Source organism: Delphinapterus leucas, chromosome 12 (genome assembly GCF_059928025.1).
Source record: "Delphinapterus leucas isolate spDelLeu-1000000601 "Yukka" chromosome 12, BTC_Dleu_Yukka2, whole genome shotgun sequence".
NCBI lineage: Eukaryota > Metazoa > Chordata > Mammalia > Artiodactyla > Monodontidae > Delphinapterus > Delphinapterus leucas.
Window position 1 is genome coordinate 48,795,388 of NC_143140.1, and position 15,164 is coordinate 48,810,551.

Below are 15,164 nucleotides of genomic sequence, written 5' to 3' on the forward strand. Positions count from 1 at the left end.
TGTAAAGTTTAGACTTGAGATGCATTTTAAAACCTTAACATTACAAAGCTCAGAATACAAGTCATTTAAATGGTCTAAGGACAACACAGCTTATCTGAGGGAAGGGTTGAAGAAACTAACCCATAGTTAAAGCCACCTGTATTGACTACATTTTACAACAGAACATTTAGAAGCATTTTATAAATATAAGCATTATAGTTTGATTTAAATAGTAGTTTTGGTGCAAATACATTTGAATATTTCACCCTCACAATCTAACTACTTTTATGTACTTCACTGAATTGCCCTATAACAGTGGCCCCCAATCTTTTTGGCACCAGGGACCAGTTTCATGGAAGACAATTTTTCCACGGAATTGGGGAGGGGGGTACGTTTCAGGCAGTAATTCGAGCGATGGGGAGCAGCAGATTAAGCTTTGCTTGCTTGCCTGCCACTCACCTCCTGCTATGCGGCCCGGTTCCACTGACTGGTAACTGGTCCAGAGCCCAGCGGTTGGGGACCCTTGCCCTATAATACCACTTAACACAGTGTTATGAAGCTTACAAAAGCTCACTGAAAGTTTACTAAATAAATCAATGAATGTGTCTGTCTTGGCATCCAGTGTGTGGAGTTTTGCTATGGGGCGGGGGGGCGTGGTTTGGGAAGGGTATAAATGAAATTTTGCTATTAGGGAAAAAAAATCAAAACAGACAAAAAAAAATCAAAAGAAAACCCCTACAAATCAACTGTCTGTAATGGACTTCTGGATATTTAAATTGCACATTTGATGGAGTGGGACAGGGGAGACACAAAGAGGGAAAAAAAGACAGCATGCACACTTTCCAGGAAGCCATTACATCAGGCAAGGTGCAGAAGGGGTAAATGGTGCTGATTTGCCAACAGACAATCCCGTATAGCCATGATAGAGAAAATAATATGAGTAAGAACCCACAAAATAAGTGCTACCGAAAAAGTAATGTATCCACGACAAGGTTAAGTAACAACAGCAGCAACAAAAAGCAGATGCATCATTATTCTCATGAATCTGGCAGGGCTGTATAAAAGTGGTTCCTTTCCTCTGAACATTGTCCCTCGTTCCCCTTGGGCACATGCTATTTGTCTAATTCAAACAGAGAGGAGAACAGCAGTGATGGAAGAACACATGCATTCTTCTCATGCTGTCACTTACTACTGCCCTGCCAACACAATCCTAGGGCTTCTCTCCCACCTCTTATCCCACTGTGTTCCACTGGCTTTTTCTTTTGGTAGAAAAGTATTTGTTTGATCACTATCCTATTTATAATTTAGGGTGATTTATGTAAAATACATAGAAAATAGTTCTATGTTCTGTTGATACTTGTATTTACACTTTTTACAGGGAATAACATCAGCTTGTCTTATTTTTAAGGTACAGCTATAACAGAATTAACAAATAAATCTGGAATAGTTATTACATAAAGTATAGCAAAACTGGAAAAGTCACATAATGGAATAAGACCTATGCCCTCCCGAATACAGTATTCTCATTTGAGCTACCAACTTTGATGTTTTTGAAAAATTACAAATTGTGTTGCTGTTAGACAAATTTTAATTTCTAATTTTATGTTACTTAATTTCAAAGGAATAAAAAAATATTTTCAGTTAAAAGCAAATCCTTTAACCATTCTCTTTTATTTCTAAATATGCATGATACTACTTCCTAAATATTGCAGCTTTCAATTCTTCAAATAGAAAAAATTCAAATTGTAATGATGAACGAGTCTTAAGAAAATATATTGATATTTTATCAATTTACTGATGATCTATTTGAATGCTTTCTAAACATCTCATGAAAAAAGGTTATAACCATTACACTTCTGGATATAAACCACAATTTGGTTAAAAGTAACTGGCGGGCTTCCCTGGTGGCGCAGTGGTTGAGAGTCCGCCTGCCGATGCAGGGGACACGGGTTTGTGCCCCGGTCCGGGAGGATCCCACATGCCGCTGAGCGGCTGGGCCCGTGAGCCATGGCCGCTGAGCCTGTGCGTCCGGAGCCTGTGCTCCGCAACGGGAGAGGCCACAACAGTGAGAGGACCGCGTACCGCAAAAAAAAAAGAAAAAAAGTAACTGGCATGCTAAACTACGGGGTGAGGGAGGTAGGGAGACACAAAAGTATCCTCTTTTTAAGTTGACAAATAAAATATAAGACCGGTGGTTACAAAATTACTAGCATATTTCACAAGCAATATTGTAAGTTCTTAAGATATGAGTTTTACAGTCCATATCTTAATAATGTAAATCTGGGTAAGCTTTATAAGAAATAATAATAAAATCTGATTTCTAATAGTTTCTTTATAGGCAGGATGTTCACAAAGTTCATAAAAAATTTTACCATATCCTCTTTTCACATCTCCTATGAAGTAGGGGCCAGAGAAATGATCTTTCTATTTATAGGCTTTGGAACAATAATTTACGGTGTATGATTTAGAAAAAAAAGCAGAAATCATTTATTCAGCAGGCACTGGACTAAGTGCTTTATATATATTTATTTCTAAAACTTAGAACAACTTTGCAAGTATCACAAAGGTTAACTTTCCCAAAGTCACATACCTATTAAGTAATTGAATCAGGATTTAAAAGCAGATCAACAAAATCTAAAACCAATGCTCTTTCCATTTAACCATTCTGGTTCAATGTTTTTAAGAAAGTAAATATTGGCTTCCTTAATCCTTAATTCCTCAGTTCTTACTTTTGTACTGTAAACACCTGTTTTCTTACTGGGCTCTCTCTCTCATTTGACTGCAAATTCTTGGGAGCTGGTGTTGTGTCTGAATGATAGTAATATCCCCAGGATCCAGCACAAAACACATTAATATGTATTTAACAGATATTTATTGAACGAACCACCAGCAAAACAGAATAGGTGCTTAAGGAGAAGGAATGGTGTGAAAGCCTAGAATATCTGAAAAAACAAATCTATGAAAACAGAGGGACTCTGATACAACTAAGGCACCACCATCAGGGTTACAGAAGAACATAAAGGATCTCCAGCTTATTGCACTTTCCTACCCTGAATGACCCAACGTCCCATGCAAAGCTGTAGTCACTAAATCAACACAGATGCACCTCCGTGTAGTTCTCCAGCAGTAGGGATAGCTCAGTGCTTTACTCACCACCCTTACTCAAGAACAATCTCCTGAAGAAAAACCACAGCCTAAGGAATTCTTGGCAGAACCATAACAGCTCTAATACAGAATATGTGTCACAGAAATTATGAGAAACAAGATAAAAAAAAGGAAACTCAAAAGTTAAACAAAGAAAATGTGTAAAAATGAACAACAGTCAATTTCTTGTCTTTTATCATTATAAAATTTGTGGTTCTGTCAGAGCGTCGCTTTATCTTGACAAGATACAGACCACTTTTATTTTTTTCCCCTCCATCAGCTCTATCCCACACAAATATGTGGACACATACAGATGTAAAGTCCCTCAGAGAAAAACTAGTCTACCCTGACCCCCCTCACTCAGGATTATTTTCGGCTGTGAGAAAACACCCTAAAATCAGTGCTTATAAGCATTAAATCAGTGGCTTCTCTCTCATAAAAGTCCACGTAGCTGGTTACGGATTCAGGTTTTTTCAACATCTATTTAGCGGCCTAGTGAAGAGGAACGCTTGACTTCAGCCTAGAGGCTTTTCTACTATACTCCAAAGAGTTCCACACACAGGATTCTTTTAAGAAACTTTTTATAAAATTAATAAAAGCTATGCTGTTTCAAAACCTTACTAAATGATTTGGGATCCTGGATATTAGCTATTTCCAGGTAAAGTGGATCCAAAGAAAGAAAATATCCCTACTTTCTGAATGCCCCCTATTATTGTCATGTGAAACTGAATTAAGGTAACAAATACAGTAGGGATAAAGACTGTCATTGGGGGAATAAGCCTATGTACACAGGTTTCAAAAAATTTTTAAGAGTGTGAATTTTCCAATTTGACTGATGTCGTCTCATTCAGAAACTGCAACAAGGTTGTTTCACGAAAAGTGCCACGGAACTTGTCACAGTATAACTGCTCGCTTTTAAAGACACTACAGCAAAACTTTGTGGAATTGGCTGTTTTCCAACTGTGTGTAAGAAGGGCTTTTATAACTAAGGTAGGTGCCTCTGTAACAGCCAGTACTTGCGTGCTCTAAATCTAATCTTTCACATAACTTAGAATTACACTACACATAAAGTCCTCTGTATTCCAACATTTCTTATATTGTTTTCTCACGTGTTCTTCTACATTTTAAGTGCCCAGATTTGGGCTCTGAATTAATTCTGCTTCTAAAACCTTGTTAGTTTGTCTGTAGCAAAATTATTTTGTTTTTGTGGATCCATTTTCAATAAACAGAAAGACTAACACGTGCCATTCCTCTAATTCTGGGGTCTACAAATTTTCTTTTGTAAAGTGGCAGATAGTAAATACTTTAGGCTTTCTGGACTATACTGTCTCTGACAACTACTTAACTCTGTTGTTGTACTCTAAAAGCAATCATAGACAGTACTTAAGTGAATGGGCATGGCTGTGTTCCAATAAAACTTCACTTACAAAAACAGGCAACAGGGGGCTTCCCTTGTGGTGCAGTGGTTGACAGTCCGCCTGCCGATGCAGGGGACACGGGTTTGTGCCCCGGTGCGGGAAGATCCCACATGGCGCGGAGCGACTAGGCCCATGAGCCATGGCCGCTGAGCTTGCGCGTCTGGAGCCTGTGCTCCGCAACAGGAGAGGCCACAACATTGAGAGGCCCACATGCCGCAAAAGAACAACAACAACAACAAAAAACAAAAAACAAAAAACAGGCAACAGGAGGGATTTTGTCCATGGATAGTAATTTGCCAAACCCTGATCTGATTAGACTTCCTTGTCAACCAGAACAGGAAAATTTAATGGTGTCTTCTTTTTTCTTTTTTAAATAAAACAAGCTGATTGGTAATCACAATCAAAATCATGCTGACCTAAGAGTATCTTAAGAGACTGAATAAGAAACGCTCATTTTGTAATTTGCAAACCCCATCTCCCAAATCTCAATCGACACAAGATTTTAAACAAAACTCTACAGAGCTATCAAACAAACAAACAAACAAACTTGGCTATGTGAACAGGAATATCTGTACTTATGAAATTTTTCATATTTTCTTCAAGGAACATCTCTTTTTAAGTTTTATATTACTATCGTTAACTCAACGTTTCCCTCCAGTCTTTCTTTTTCCATGCCCACAAAACCCACAAAATGAGTTAAGCAAAACTCCTCATAGTCACAGTTTGAAAGCAAATGTTATCTCACCTATTCTCGTTTAAAAAAGAAAAGTCTTAAAGATGTACTCTTAGCCCTAGAAATTACATTTTTTCAGAATTTATGCTAAGGAAAATATTAAGAATGTACATACAGATTTAGATATTAAGATGCTAAGAGAGTATAACTAATAATAGTAAAAAACTGAAGATAATAAACTTCCCCAAGATTAAGTAATTATGGCATATCTGTATCTCAGAACAAATCTATGGCTCTCATACCAAATCCTGCTTGCTACTTGTTTTTGTAAATCAAGTTTTATTGGAATACACCCATTTGGAAGGGTCTATGGCTGCTTTTGCTACAGGAAGAGTTGAATAGCTGTGACAGAGACCTTCTAGCCCCTCAAAGCTTCAAAAATGTACTATGTGGCCCTATAGAGAAAAAGTCTGCTAACCTCAGCAATAGGTGGTATTGACGTATATTTCCTAGCATAAGATGTTTATGACATATCTATTTCTGGTGATGTTCAGATTTAATTCAGTTATGAAACTATATATAATACATTAAATCAGATAATGGGTGATTTCATTTTTTTGTTGCTTATATATATTTTCTAAATATTATACAATTTGTGTAAAAGAAAGGCAGGAAGGAAGAAGTCACCTACTTCTCAATGACCTAGAAATTAAAAACAAAATAAAACAAAAACTAAGTATAAACACTAACTTTATAAAGGGCATATGTATATAACTTCCTGTTGAATAGTTTCTCTTCATTTTCTCCTTTAATTCATAAATAATGCTTTGGGGTCTCACATACATTCACGCCATTTTATTTCTTCAACTAAGGTATACAGGACTTTATTTAGAATCATTGGCTTTAAGTTACTAATCCTACATTACTAACAGCTATATCCCTCAGACACCAGATGTTTCAAAGGCCTATTTTATTTATATGTCTGCCTAATATATCTTTGTATTCTCAGTGCTGAACATGGTTGGTTCTGTTGTTCATACATGTAGGCATAAATTCTCTATTCATCAAATAATTTGTGGAAGCCCAATGTTCGGTGCTAGGCCACAGGCTGCTCATAATCACAGCCCTGGATCTCATGGACTTGACATTCTACTTGGAGATAAAGATGAGTAAATAGGCCATTACAGTATGGTAATTCTATATCCAGAAGTATCTAACTCAGTTTGTGAGAATATAAGAAGGCTTCCCTGAGGAAGCAATAAAAGAGCAAAGTGAGAAAGAATACTGCAGTATGTACAGATACCTGAAAGCAAACAAGAACATGACATGGTCTGGAAATAGGAAAAAGGCAATTAGGATGGAGCAAGGAATGCAATGGAGAGAAGGGCAAAGTGTGTGTGTGTGTGTGTGTGTGTGTGTGTGTGTGTATGTGTGTCTGTGTGGACTCTGTGACCTATTTGGATTTGCATTTTATAAAGTTCCCTTCTGGACACATTGTGGAGAAGCTGGGGACAGAACTATAATGGGAAGATCTGTTTTGGAGGCTGTTGGAATAATTCAGGCAGGAGATGTCAGGAGAGATAAAGAAAACCTAAATCGAAAGACTTAGGGCACAGAACTGAAAGGTAACTTACTGTAATTTGAAGGTAGGGTAAAGGAGAAAGAATAAAAAATGACCCACATTTTTGGTTTAGGCAACTAGACAAATGGGAATGTCATTCAAAGAAAACTGAGAAAGAAGAATAGGTTGATTTCTGTTTTGAACTTGAGGAATTTTACATGTCTGTAGAAATTCCAAATGAAGATTTATGTTAAGCAAAATTAGATACAGATGAGGAGCTTAAGACAGAGATCTGGGCTAGAGAAGAAAACAGATTTGAGAGTATGAGCAACAACTGAGTAAGAACGTTCAGGGAAAATAGACAAGAGAAGGGGTGTAAGCCAGAAACTTGAGGAATACTAATATTTAAGGGAGGAATAGAGGATTTTGATTTATGTGGGATGTGAGAGAATCAGCCCCTGAAAGGGCTGCCTGGCAAGAAAGGGAGGTAATAGTGAATAATTGAGAATGTAACCATGTTAGCCGTGGAACCAGAGTTCCAAAGGTCCAATAGAAATGTATAAGAGAAAGGCAAGCAATGAGAGGCTGGGTCAGAGACTGGAAGCAGAATGCTGATAAAAATATACAAGAATGGGAAAAGGCACTTCCAGAATGGCAGAGGAAGGACCTTGGAAAACCAGCTCCTCCATAAAAGCAACAAGAATACTGGCAAATACTGTCAAAGGAAAAGACAACCTACTCAATGGGAGAAAATATTTGCAAATGATATGACAGATAAGGGGTTAATGTCCAAAATACATAAATAGCTCATACAACTCAACATCAAAAACACAAACAACCCAATTTAAAAATGGGCAGAAGACCTGAACAGACATTTTTCCAAAGAGGAAGTGCAGATGGCCAACAGGCACATGAAAAGATGCTCAACACTGCATCTTTTAGCTCAACACTGCTAATCATTCACAACTGTCAGAATGGCTATCATAAAAAGAACACAAATAACAAATGTTGGTGAGGATGTGGAGAAAAGGAAACCCTCATACACAGTTGGTGGAAATGTAAATTGGTGCAGCCACTGTGGAAAACAGTATGGAAGTTTCTCAAAAAAACTGAAAACAGAACTACCATATGACCCAGCAATTCCACTCCTGGGTATATATCCAAAGAAAATGAAAACATTGATACAAAAAGCTATATGCACCCCAGTGTTCAGAGCAGCATTATTTATAATTGCCAAGATACAGAAGCATCCTAAGTGTTCATCAACAGATGAATGGATAAAGAAGCTGTGCAATATGCATACACACACACACGGAATACCACTCAGCCATAAAAAAGAAAGAAACTTTGCCATTTGCAACAACAGGGATGGACTTGGAGGGTATTATGCTAAGTGAAATAAGTCAAACAGAGAAAGACAAATATTTTATGATGATCACTTATATGTGGAATCTAAAAAAATACAACAAACTAGTGAATACAACAAAAAAGAAAGACTCACAGATATAGAGAACAAACTAGTAGCTACCAGTAGGGAGAGGGAAGGGAGGAGGGGCAATATAGGGGTAGAGGATTAAGAGATACAAACTATTATGTATAAAATAAGCTACAAGGATATTATTTTACAACACAGGGAATATAGCCAATATTTTATAATAACTATAAATGGAGTACATTTAAAAATTATAAACCACTATACTGTACACCTGTAACATATAATATTGTACATCAACTATACTTCAAGAAAAAAATTTTTTTTAAGAATACTGCAGGGCTTCCCTGGTGGCACAGTGGTTGAGAGTCCGCTTGCCGATGCAGGGGACACGGGTTCGTGCCCCGGTCCAGGAAGATCCCACATGCCGCAGAGCGGCTGGGCCCATGAGCCATGGCCACTGAGCCTGCGCGTCTGGAGCCTGTGCTCCGCAACGGGAGAGGCCACAACAGTGAGGGGCCCGCATACCGAAAAAAAAAAAAGAATACTGCAAAATACTGTCAAAATCAACTTTATTTTTAGCTTTGACATTAATTTAAAGGCTTGTGACAATCTAAGGAATGTTTATTCAAGAAAACCAGTTGACTCTTAGCAAGAAGAGCAAGCTTTCTAGTGTCTTAACTTGACCGAATTCAATCTCTCATCCCCAGCTCCAGATCAGCCTTGAAAACCAAAATATTGCAAATATGGTAGCTGTGAAACCCCAAAGCCAAGCAGATACTGGAGAGACCAGAATAGATTTGAAGTTCTCCCAAAGCCTCAGAAAACTGTTACTATTTGATGTGCCTTGCAGCTTGCTAAAATACTCTATTCTCAGGGCTTGTCTTTGTTTGATAAGACTCAAGAGCTCATTCTATGTGTATAGTCCTATCTGCAGCATATTTGTTGAAAATAGTCATCAACAACTGTTTAACACTGCAGTTGCCTGAGCGATTTTTACTAGTTGCAGCTAATAAGAGGCTGACCAAGATACTTAAAAGAAAAAACCGAGGAATTAAATGTCCATAAGGGGCTTTGAAAAGCTCTGCAATAGTCCTGGGAATTTAGAAGGCTAGGCACATGTGAGGAGCTGTGTGAATGTGCAGGAAGACCTGAGAAGGCCCTAATGTTTCACTTCTGGTTGACCTTGAAGCTCTGCTTCAACATATGCACACAAACAAAGCCCCTCAGCAAAAGCTGAATAGAGACCTATTGGTTCAAGTCATTTAAAGAAATCTCTGGCTAATCAGTAACTGATCACTGAGTTAGCTGAGCAGACTTCAAAGAACAAAGACTGAACAGAATTAGCCCAGGAAAATCACTAGAGAAACAAGCAGCAACACCAATAACAGAGCAAAACAAATCCTGGGAGTAGGAAGAAATATGATTTTCTTAACTGTCACGTTATTTAAAATGTGACAATTTATTTTATTGTATTTAAAATGTCTAGTTTCCAACAAAAAAATTATGACATACAAAGAAATAGGGAAGTATGGCCCATACATAGGAAAAAAAGTCAACAGAAACTGTCTCTGAAGAAGCCCAGATGTTGGTCTTACTAGACAAAACCTTAAACCAGCTATTATAAATATTTCAAAGAAATAAAGCAAATTATGTCTAAAGAATTAAAGGAGTTTGACAGTCATATTTTACCTAATGGAGAATATAAATGAAGAGACAGAAATTATAAAAAAGAATCAAATAGAAAGCTGGCATTTAAATATGAAAAGGATATTTCCACCCAGTGAAATTAAAACAATAATAAGAAGATTCAAACAGACATTTTCAAGTTGAAAAGAGCAATAACAGAAATCAAAAATTTACTAGAGGGGGTAAACAGCACATTTGAACTGGCAGAAGAACCAGTGAACTTCAGACAGGTCAGTTAAGATTCTCCCCAATCCGAGGAACAAAAAGAGTAAAGGAAAATGAACAGAGCCTCAGAGATCTGTGGGTCTCCATCAAGTATACCAACATAAACACAATGTGAGTTTCCGAAGGAGAGGAGAGAGAGAAAGGAGTGGAAAGAATATTTGAAAAAATTATGACAAAAAACTTCCCAAATTTGATGGAAAACATTAGTATGTATACCTAAAAAGTTCAATAAACTCCGAGTAGGACAAAGTTGAAGAGATCCACATCTAGATGTTTCATAGCCAAACTGTCAAAAGACAGAAAGAGAATCATGAAAGCAGCAAAAACAAAACAGAACAGTTCTCAGATACAAAGTTTCCTCAAGAAGATTAAGAGCTGACTTCTCATTAGAAACCATGGAGACCAGTGGGCAGTAGGATGACATGGTCAAAGGATAAAAGAAAAAGACTGGCATCCAAGAATTCTATACCTAGCAAAGTACCCTTCAAAAGTGAAGGAGAGCTAGGTGAGGTGGGAAAAAAGAAATTAAAACATATCTAGATAAATGAAAACTGAGAGAATTCGTCACTAGCAGACCTGCCCTACAAGAAATACTAAAGGGTATTTCATTTCAGGCTGAAATGAAAGAACAACAGACAGTACCTTAAATCCACACTAAGCAATAAAGAGCAGGAGTAAAGGTAGCTATATAAGTAAATACAAAAGATAATAAAAATGTATATTTGTAACTCTTTTCTTCTCCTAACTCATTTAAAGGATAGGTGCATAAAATAATTATTATAAAATTGTGCTGGACTTCCCTAGTGGTGCAGTGGTTGAGAGTCCGCCTGCCGATGCAGGGGACACGGGTTCGTGCCCCGGTCCGGGAAGATCCCACATGCCGCAGAGCGGCTGGGCCCGTGAGCCATGGCCGCTGAGTCTGCACGTCCGGAGCCTGTGCTCCGCAACGGGAGAGGCCACAACAGTGAGAGGCCTGCGTACCGCAAAAAAAAAAAAAAAATTGTGCTGATGGGCTTTTAATGTATAAAGATGTAATCTGTATAAATGGTGTTACACTAGAGCAAAGTTTTTATATATTAAAATTAAATTGAGATTAATCCAAACTAGACTGTTTTAAATTAAGATGTCAACTGTAATCGCCATGGCACCACAAGGAAAATAACTTAAATATACACAAGCAACAATAACAGAATTAAAATAGTATACTAGAAAATATCTATTCAGCATAAAATAAGGTTGTAATGGAGGAGCAGAGCAACAAAAAAGCTTCCTGCTTTTATACACAGAGAAAACAAAGAGCAAAATAGCAGATGTTAAACTATAACATAACTGTGTAGGTGGCCAAAGGGCACATTATATCTTGATCTGTAGTTCTCTACTCAATGGGGAAGACCAATTTTCCCACTTTTACATTCACCAGTACAATTTGGGGTACTATGCAAAATAAGAAGAAGTTACAGAATTACCACAAGCCAAAGAAACTCTGGAGATTAGACTCCTTTGCCTCAGCCATGTCTCAGATGTGCTCAGTACATTCCCTTGAATTAACATACTCTATAACCAGAAGAATCACTGAGAAAATAGGAAAGAGACTGACATAAAGAGTACCTTTTTAAAGAGAATTTTTTGAAGAAAATAAAGTGTATGATTAGTATTTGGATGGAAAACTAACTGCATCTCATTCTTGAAGCAGGAGCTCACTTGCTAATTCAACTATGAACATCTTCCTTTACCTACAAAAGTAAGTTTAAAACTTGTTTTCTCATTTATGTCCTCACAGCAACTGTATAAATCTATTATGGCACTTATTATGTTACACATATGCTTATGCACAGTGGAATCACATCATGTAAGCGTCTTATTTACTGGGTAGGAAGGGATGGAGGGAGATGGAAAGAGACACAGAGGAGGAGACCAAATGAATAATATGAGAACACAATTAAATGGTACCAGTATGTCCAGTCAATAAATTTATCCCCCAGCACTATGAGATATATAAATCTGCTGTTCCTTAGTCTCTCAGTTCCTACATGCCTCTAACAGTGGAAGCAGCTCTTATTGAGAGAGGCAACTAAGTATGATCCTATCGTTTAAAAGATACAGTTAATAGTGTTCATAAAACATGGCCCTGATCACAGACCAACTATCTTAACTAGAGCTCAACTGAGGAGACCATGATTACTGTCAAAACTGAGGAAAACTAAGCTGTTGGACTCATTGAAAGGTAGTGATAGATTTCATACAATTTAAAAGACTGTTGGAGAAATTCTCCCTATGAGGTTTTAATCTTTTACCTTTAGCTTCAGACCCTAACCTCCTGTAAGACACAACTTCACTGTCTCTGTCTTCACACCTACAGTGTGAGTTCCTTCAACACACACATAATGCCTTCTTATTCTTCCTATTCTTAATGTCTAGCAGAGAGCCTGAAATACAGCAGGTGTTTGATATATGTTAGATAAGCATGTGTGGTATAATTTTTAAAATATGTATATATTTGATCTTTGTGCCTTATTCCTGATACAGAGCTCCTATAACCGTTGGTTATTTCCTGAGTGAAAGGAGTATCTTTTGTTATTCATAATGAACCCCTTTTGACCATACCTGAGTTTATGCTAATAAGGTGACTCTTGGTGGGGTCTTTAGATAGCTTCAGAATGGGGGCTGGTTACCCAGGAATCAACCATATCATCAGAGGGTTGCAACTTTCAACACCATTTCCCCCATCTCATCTTCAGGTTCAATCACCAATAGTCAATGACTTAATCAATCATGCCTCTGTAAGGAAACTTCAATAAAAACTCTTGAACAATGAGGCTTTGGGGAGTTTCCTGATTAATGATGCCATCTCAGCTCCATGGAGACAGAGGCATCTGTGCTCAGGAGCCTTCTGAAACTTGCCCTATGTATCTCTTCATCAGGCTGCTCATTTGTATCCTTTTAAATAAACTGTATTAAGTATAGCACTTTCCTGAATTCTGTAAATTATAGCAATTTATTGAAACTGAAAGGGAGCTGAGAGAGGGGTTGTGGGATTAGTTCACCCAACTAATCTGTAGTTGGATGAACAGAAGTGCAGGTGGCCTGGGGATCCCATTTGTGGCTGGGGACAGTGGGGACAATCTTATGAGACTGATCCCCTACCCTGTGGGGTCTGCACAAACTTCAGGTAGTTAGTGTCACAACTGAATTGAACTGTAGAACCTCCAAAGTTGATGTTAGAGAATTGAGAATTTATGGTTAGAAAACTGAAACAACAGGATTTTTTTCATACTGGGTAACTCCTAAGAGGGCTTTCAATAATTGAGTCTACTAGAAAATTTGCCTGCTTTTATTTTTTCTCCCTATAAATATTGCTTTTCAAATGCTAATGAAGATATAATGTCCTCCTATCTCCCCCTATTTGCAAGGGGCTAGAAGGGACTGAATTAAGGACCGCCTTTCCATATTAAACAGCAGTAAAATAACCAACAGCAAAATATAACATACAAATTATTTTATGATTAACATGTCAAAAAACTGATGAAATGACGTGCCCAAAGTTCATATGTAATTTAGTTTGCAATTATTATTATAGAAAGGAAATGAGTAATTACCTTTACTTCCACTGTGATTGTGAGCCTCAGTTTGGATACTATTTCACACACCATGGTACACCATCAAACTTTTAGCCTTAAAAAATTAAACTGTTAATAGTGGTTTCAAGCTAGAATCTCCAAGAAAATGTGTACCTCTCAGACTAAATTTCATTTAAAAAACTAGCGCTTATTCACCTTTGCTAAAAATAAAATTCTGACTTGAAAAACAAATATTGTTTTAGTTTCCGACGTTTTAGCCAGAATGGTCACACATATTAATCTTTGTGGTATTTTGACTAAAAGTTTAAGTAATCCAAGGTCTTGCAGTAAAATTAATAATCTGATTACAATTTGAAAATTCAACTCAGATGATTTAAAGCAATATTAATAGCTAATCAAAATAAACTTAAACCGTCCAGTCAAATTTGTATATAAATGCCTGAATTTTCTTTCAAAGGCACATAAGTGAAATGTTACAAATAATTAAATTATGCAAATCTAGTAAGTTGCTCAACCATACTTTATGGTAGCTAAACAATCAAGGACCTTAAAAGTTTACCTACCTAAAAGAAAGTAAAAAAACAACTTAAGAAATAAAAGAAAGTATTTTGAAATCATATTTTATAAGGGACTTGTAACTAGAATAAACACTCTTACAGCTTAACAAGAAAAAAGACAACCCAGTTTTTAAATGGGCAAAGGATCTGAATAGACATTTCTACAAGAAAACATAAAAATGGCTAATAAGTACATAAAAGATGCTCAACATCAGTAGCCATCAGTGAAATGCAAATCAAAACCACAATTAAATAAGACTTTACACCCACTAGGATGGCTATAATCAATAAGTCAGACAATAACAAGTGTTATGGAGAAACTGGAAACCTCATACACTGCTGGTGGAAATGTTAAATGCTGTGGTTGGTTTGGAAAGTAGACTGGCAGTTCTTCAAAAGGTTAAACACATTTATCATATGACCAGCAATTCCACTCCTATACACATGCCCAAGATAAATGAAAATACACATCCACACAAAAACCTGCACATAAATGCTCACAGCAGCATTCTTCGTAACAGCCAAAAGGTAGTAATAACCCAAGTGTTCATCAATTGATGAATGGATATAGTGTGGCATCTATACAATGGAATATTTATTCAGCCATAAAAACGAATGAACTGATAAATGCTACAACATGGATGAATCTTAAAAACCTTATACTAAGTTAAAGAAGCCAAACACACAAAAAATCACATATTGTATGATTCCGTTTACATGAAATGTCTAAAATACATAAATTTACAGGAACAGAAAGGTTACTAGAGGTTTTAAGGACTGATGGTGCTGGGTGGAGTGAGTAGTGACTGCTACTGGATATGGTGTTTCTTTTTAGAGTGACAGAAATGTTCTAAAACTGATTGCGGTGATGGTTACGGTTACACAACTCTGTGAATATACTCAAAAAC

At 37.0% G+C, this 15,164-nt stretch overlaps 1 protein-coding gene across 7 annotated transcripts in view; it reads right to left on the reverse strand.

Moving 5' to 3' along the window:
• REV3L (REV3 like, DNA directed polymerase zeta catalytic subunit) overlaps positions 1-15,164 on the reverse strand; it is a 187,727-nt gene that overhangs the window by 129,659 nt on the left and 42,904 nt on the right. The gene's annotated exons all lie outside the window — the stretch shown is intronic.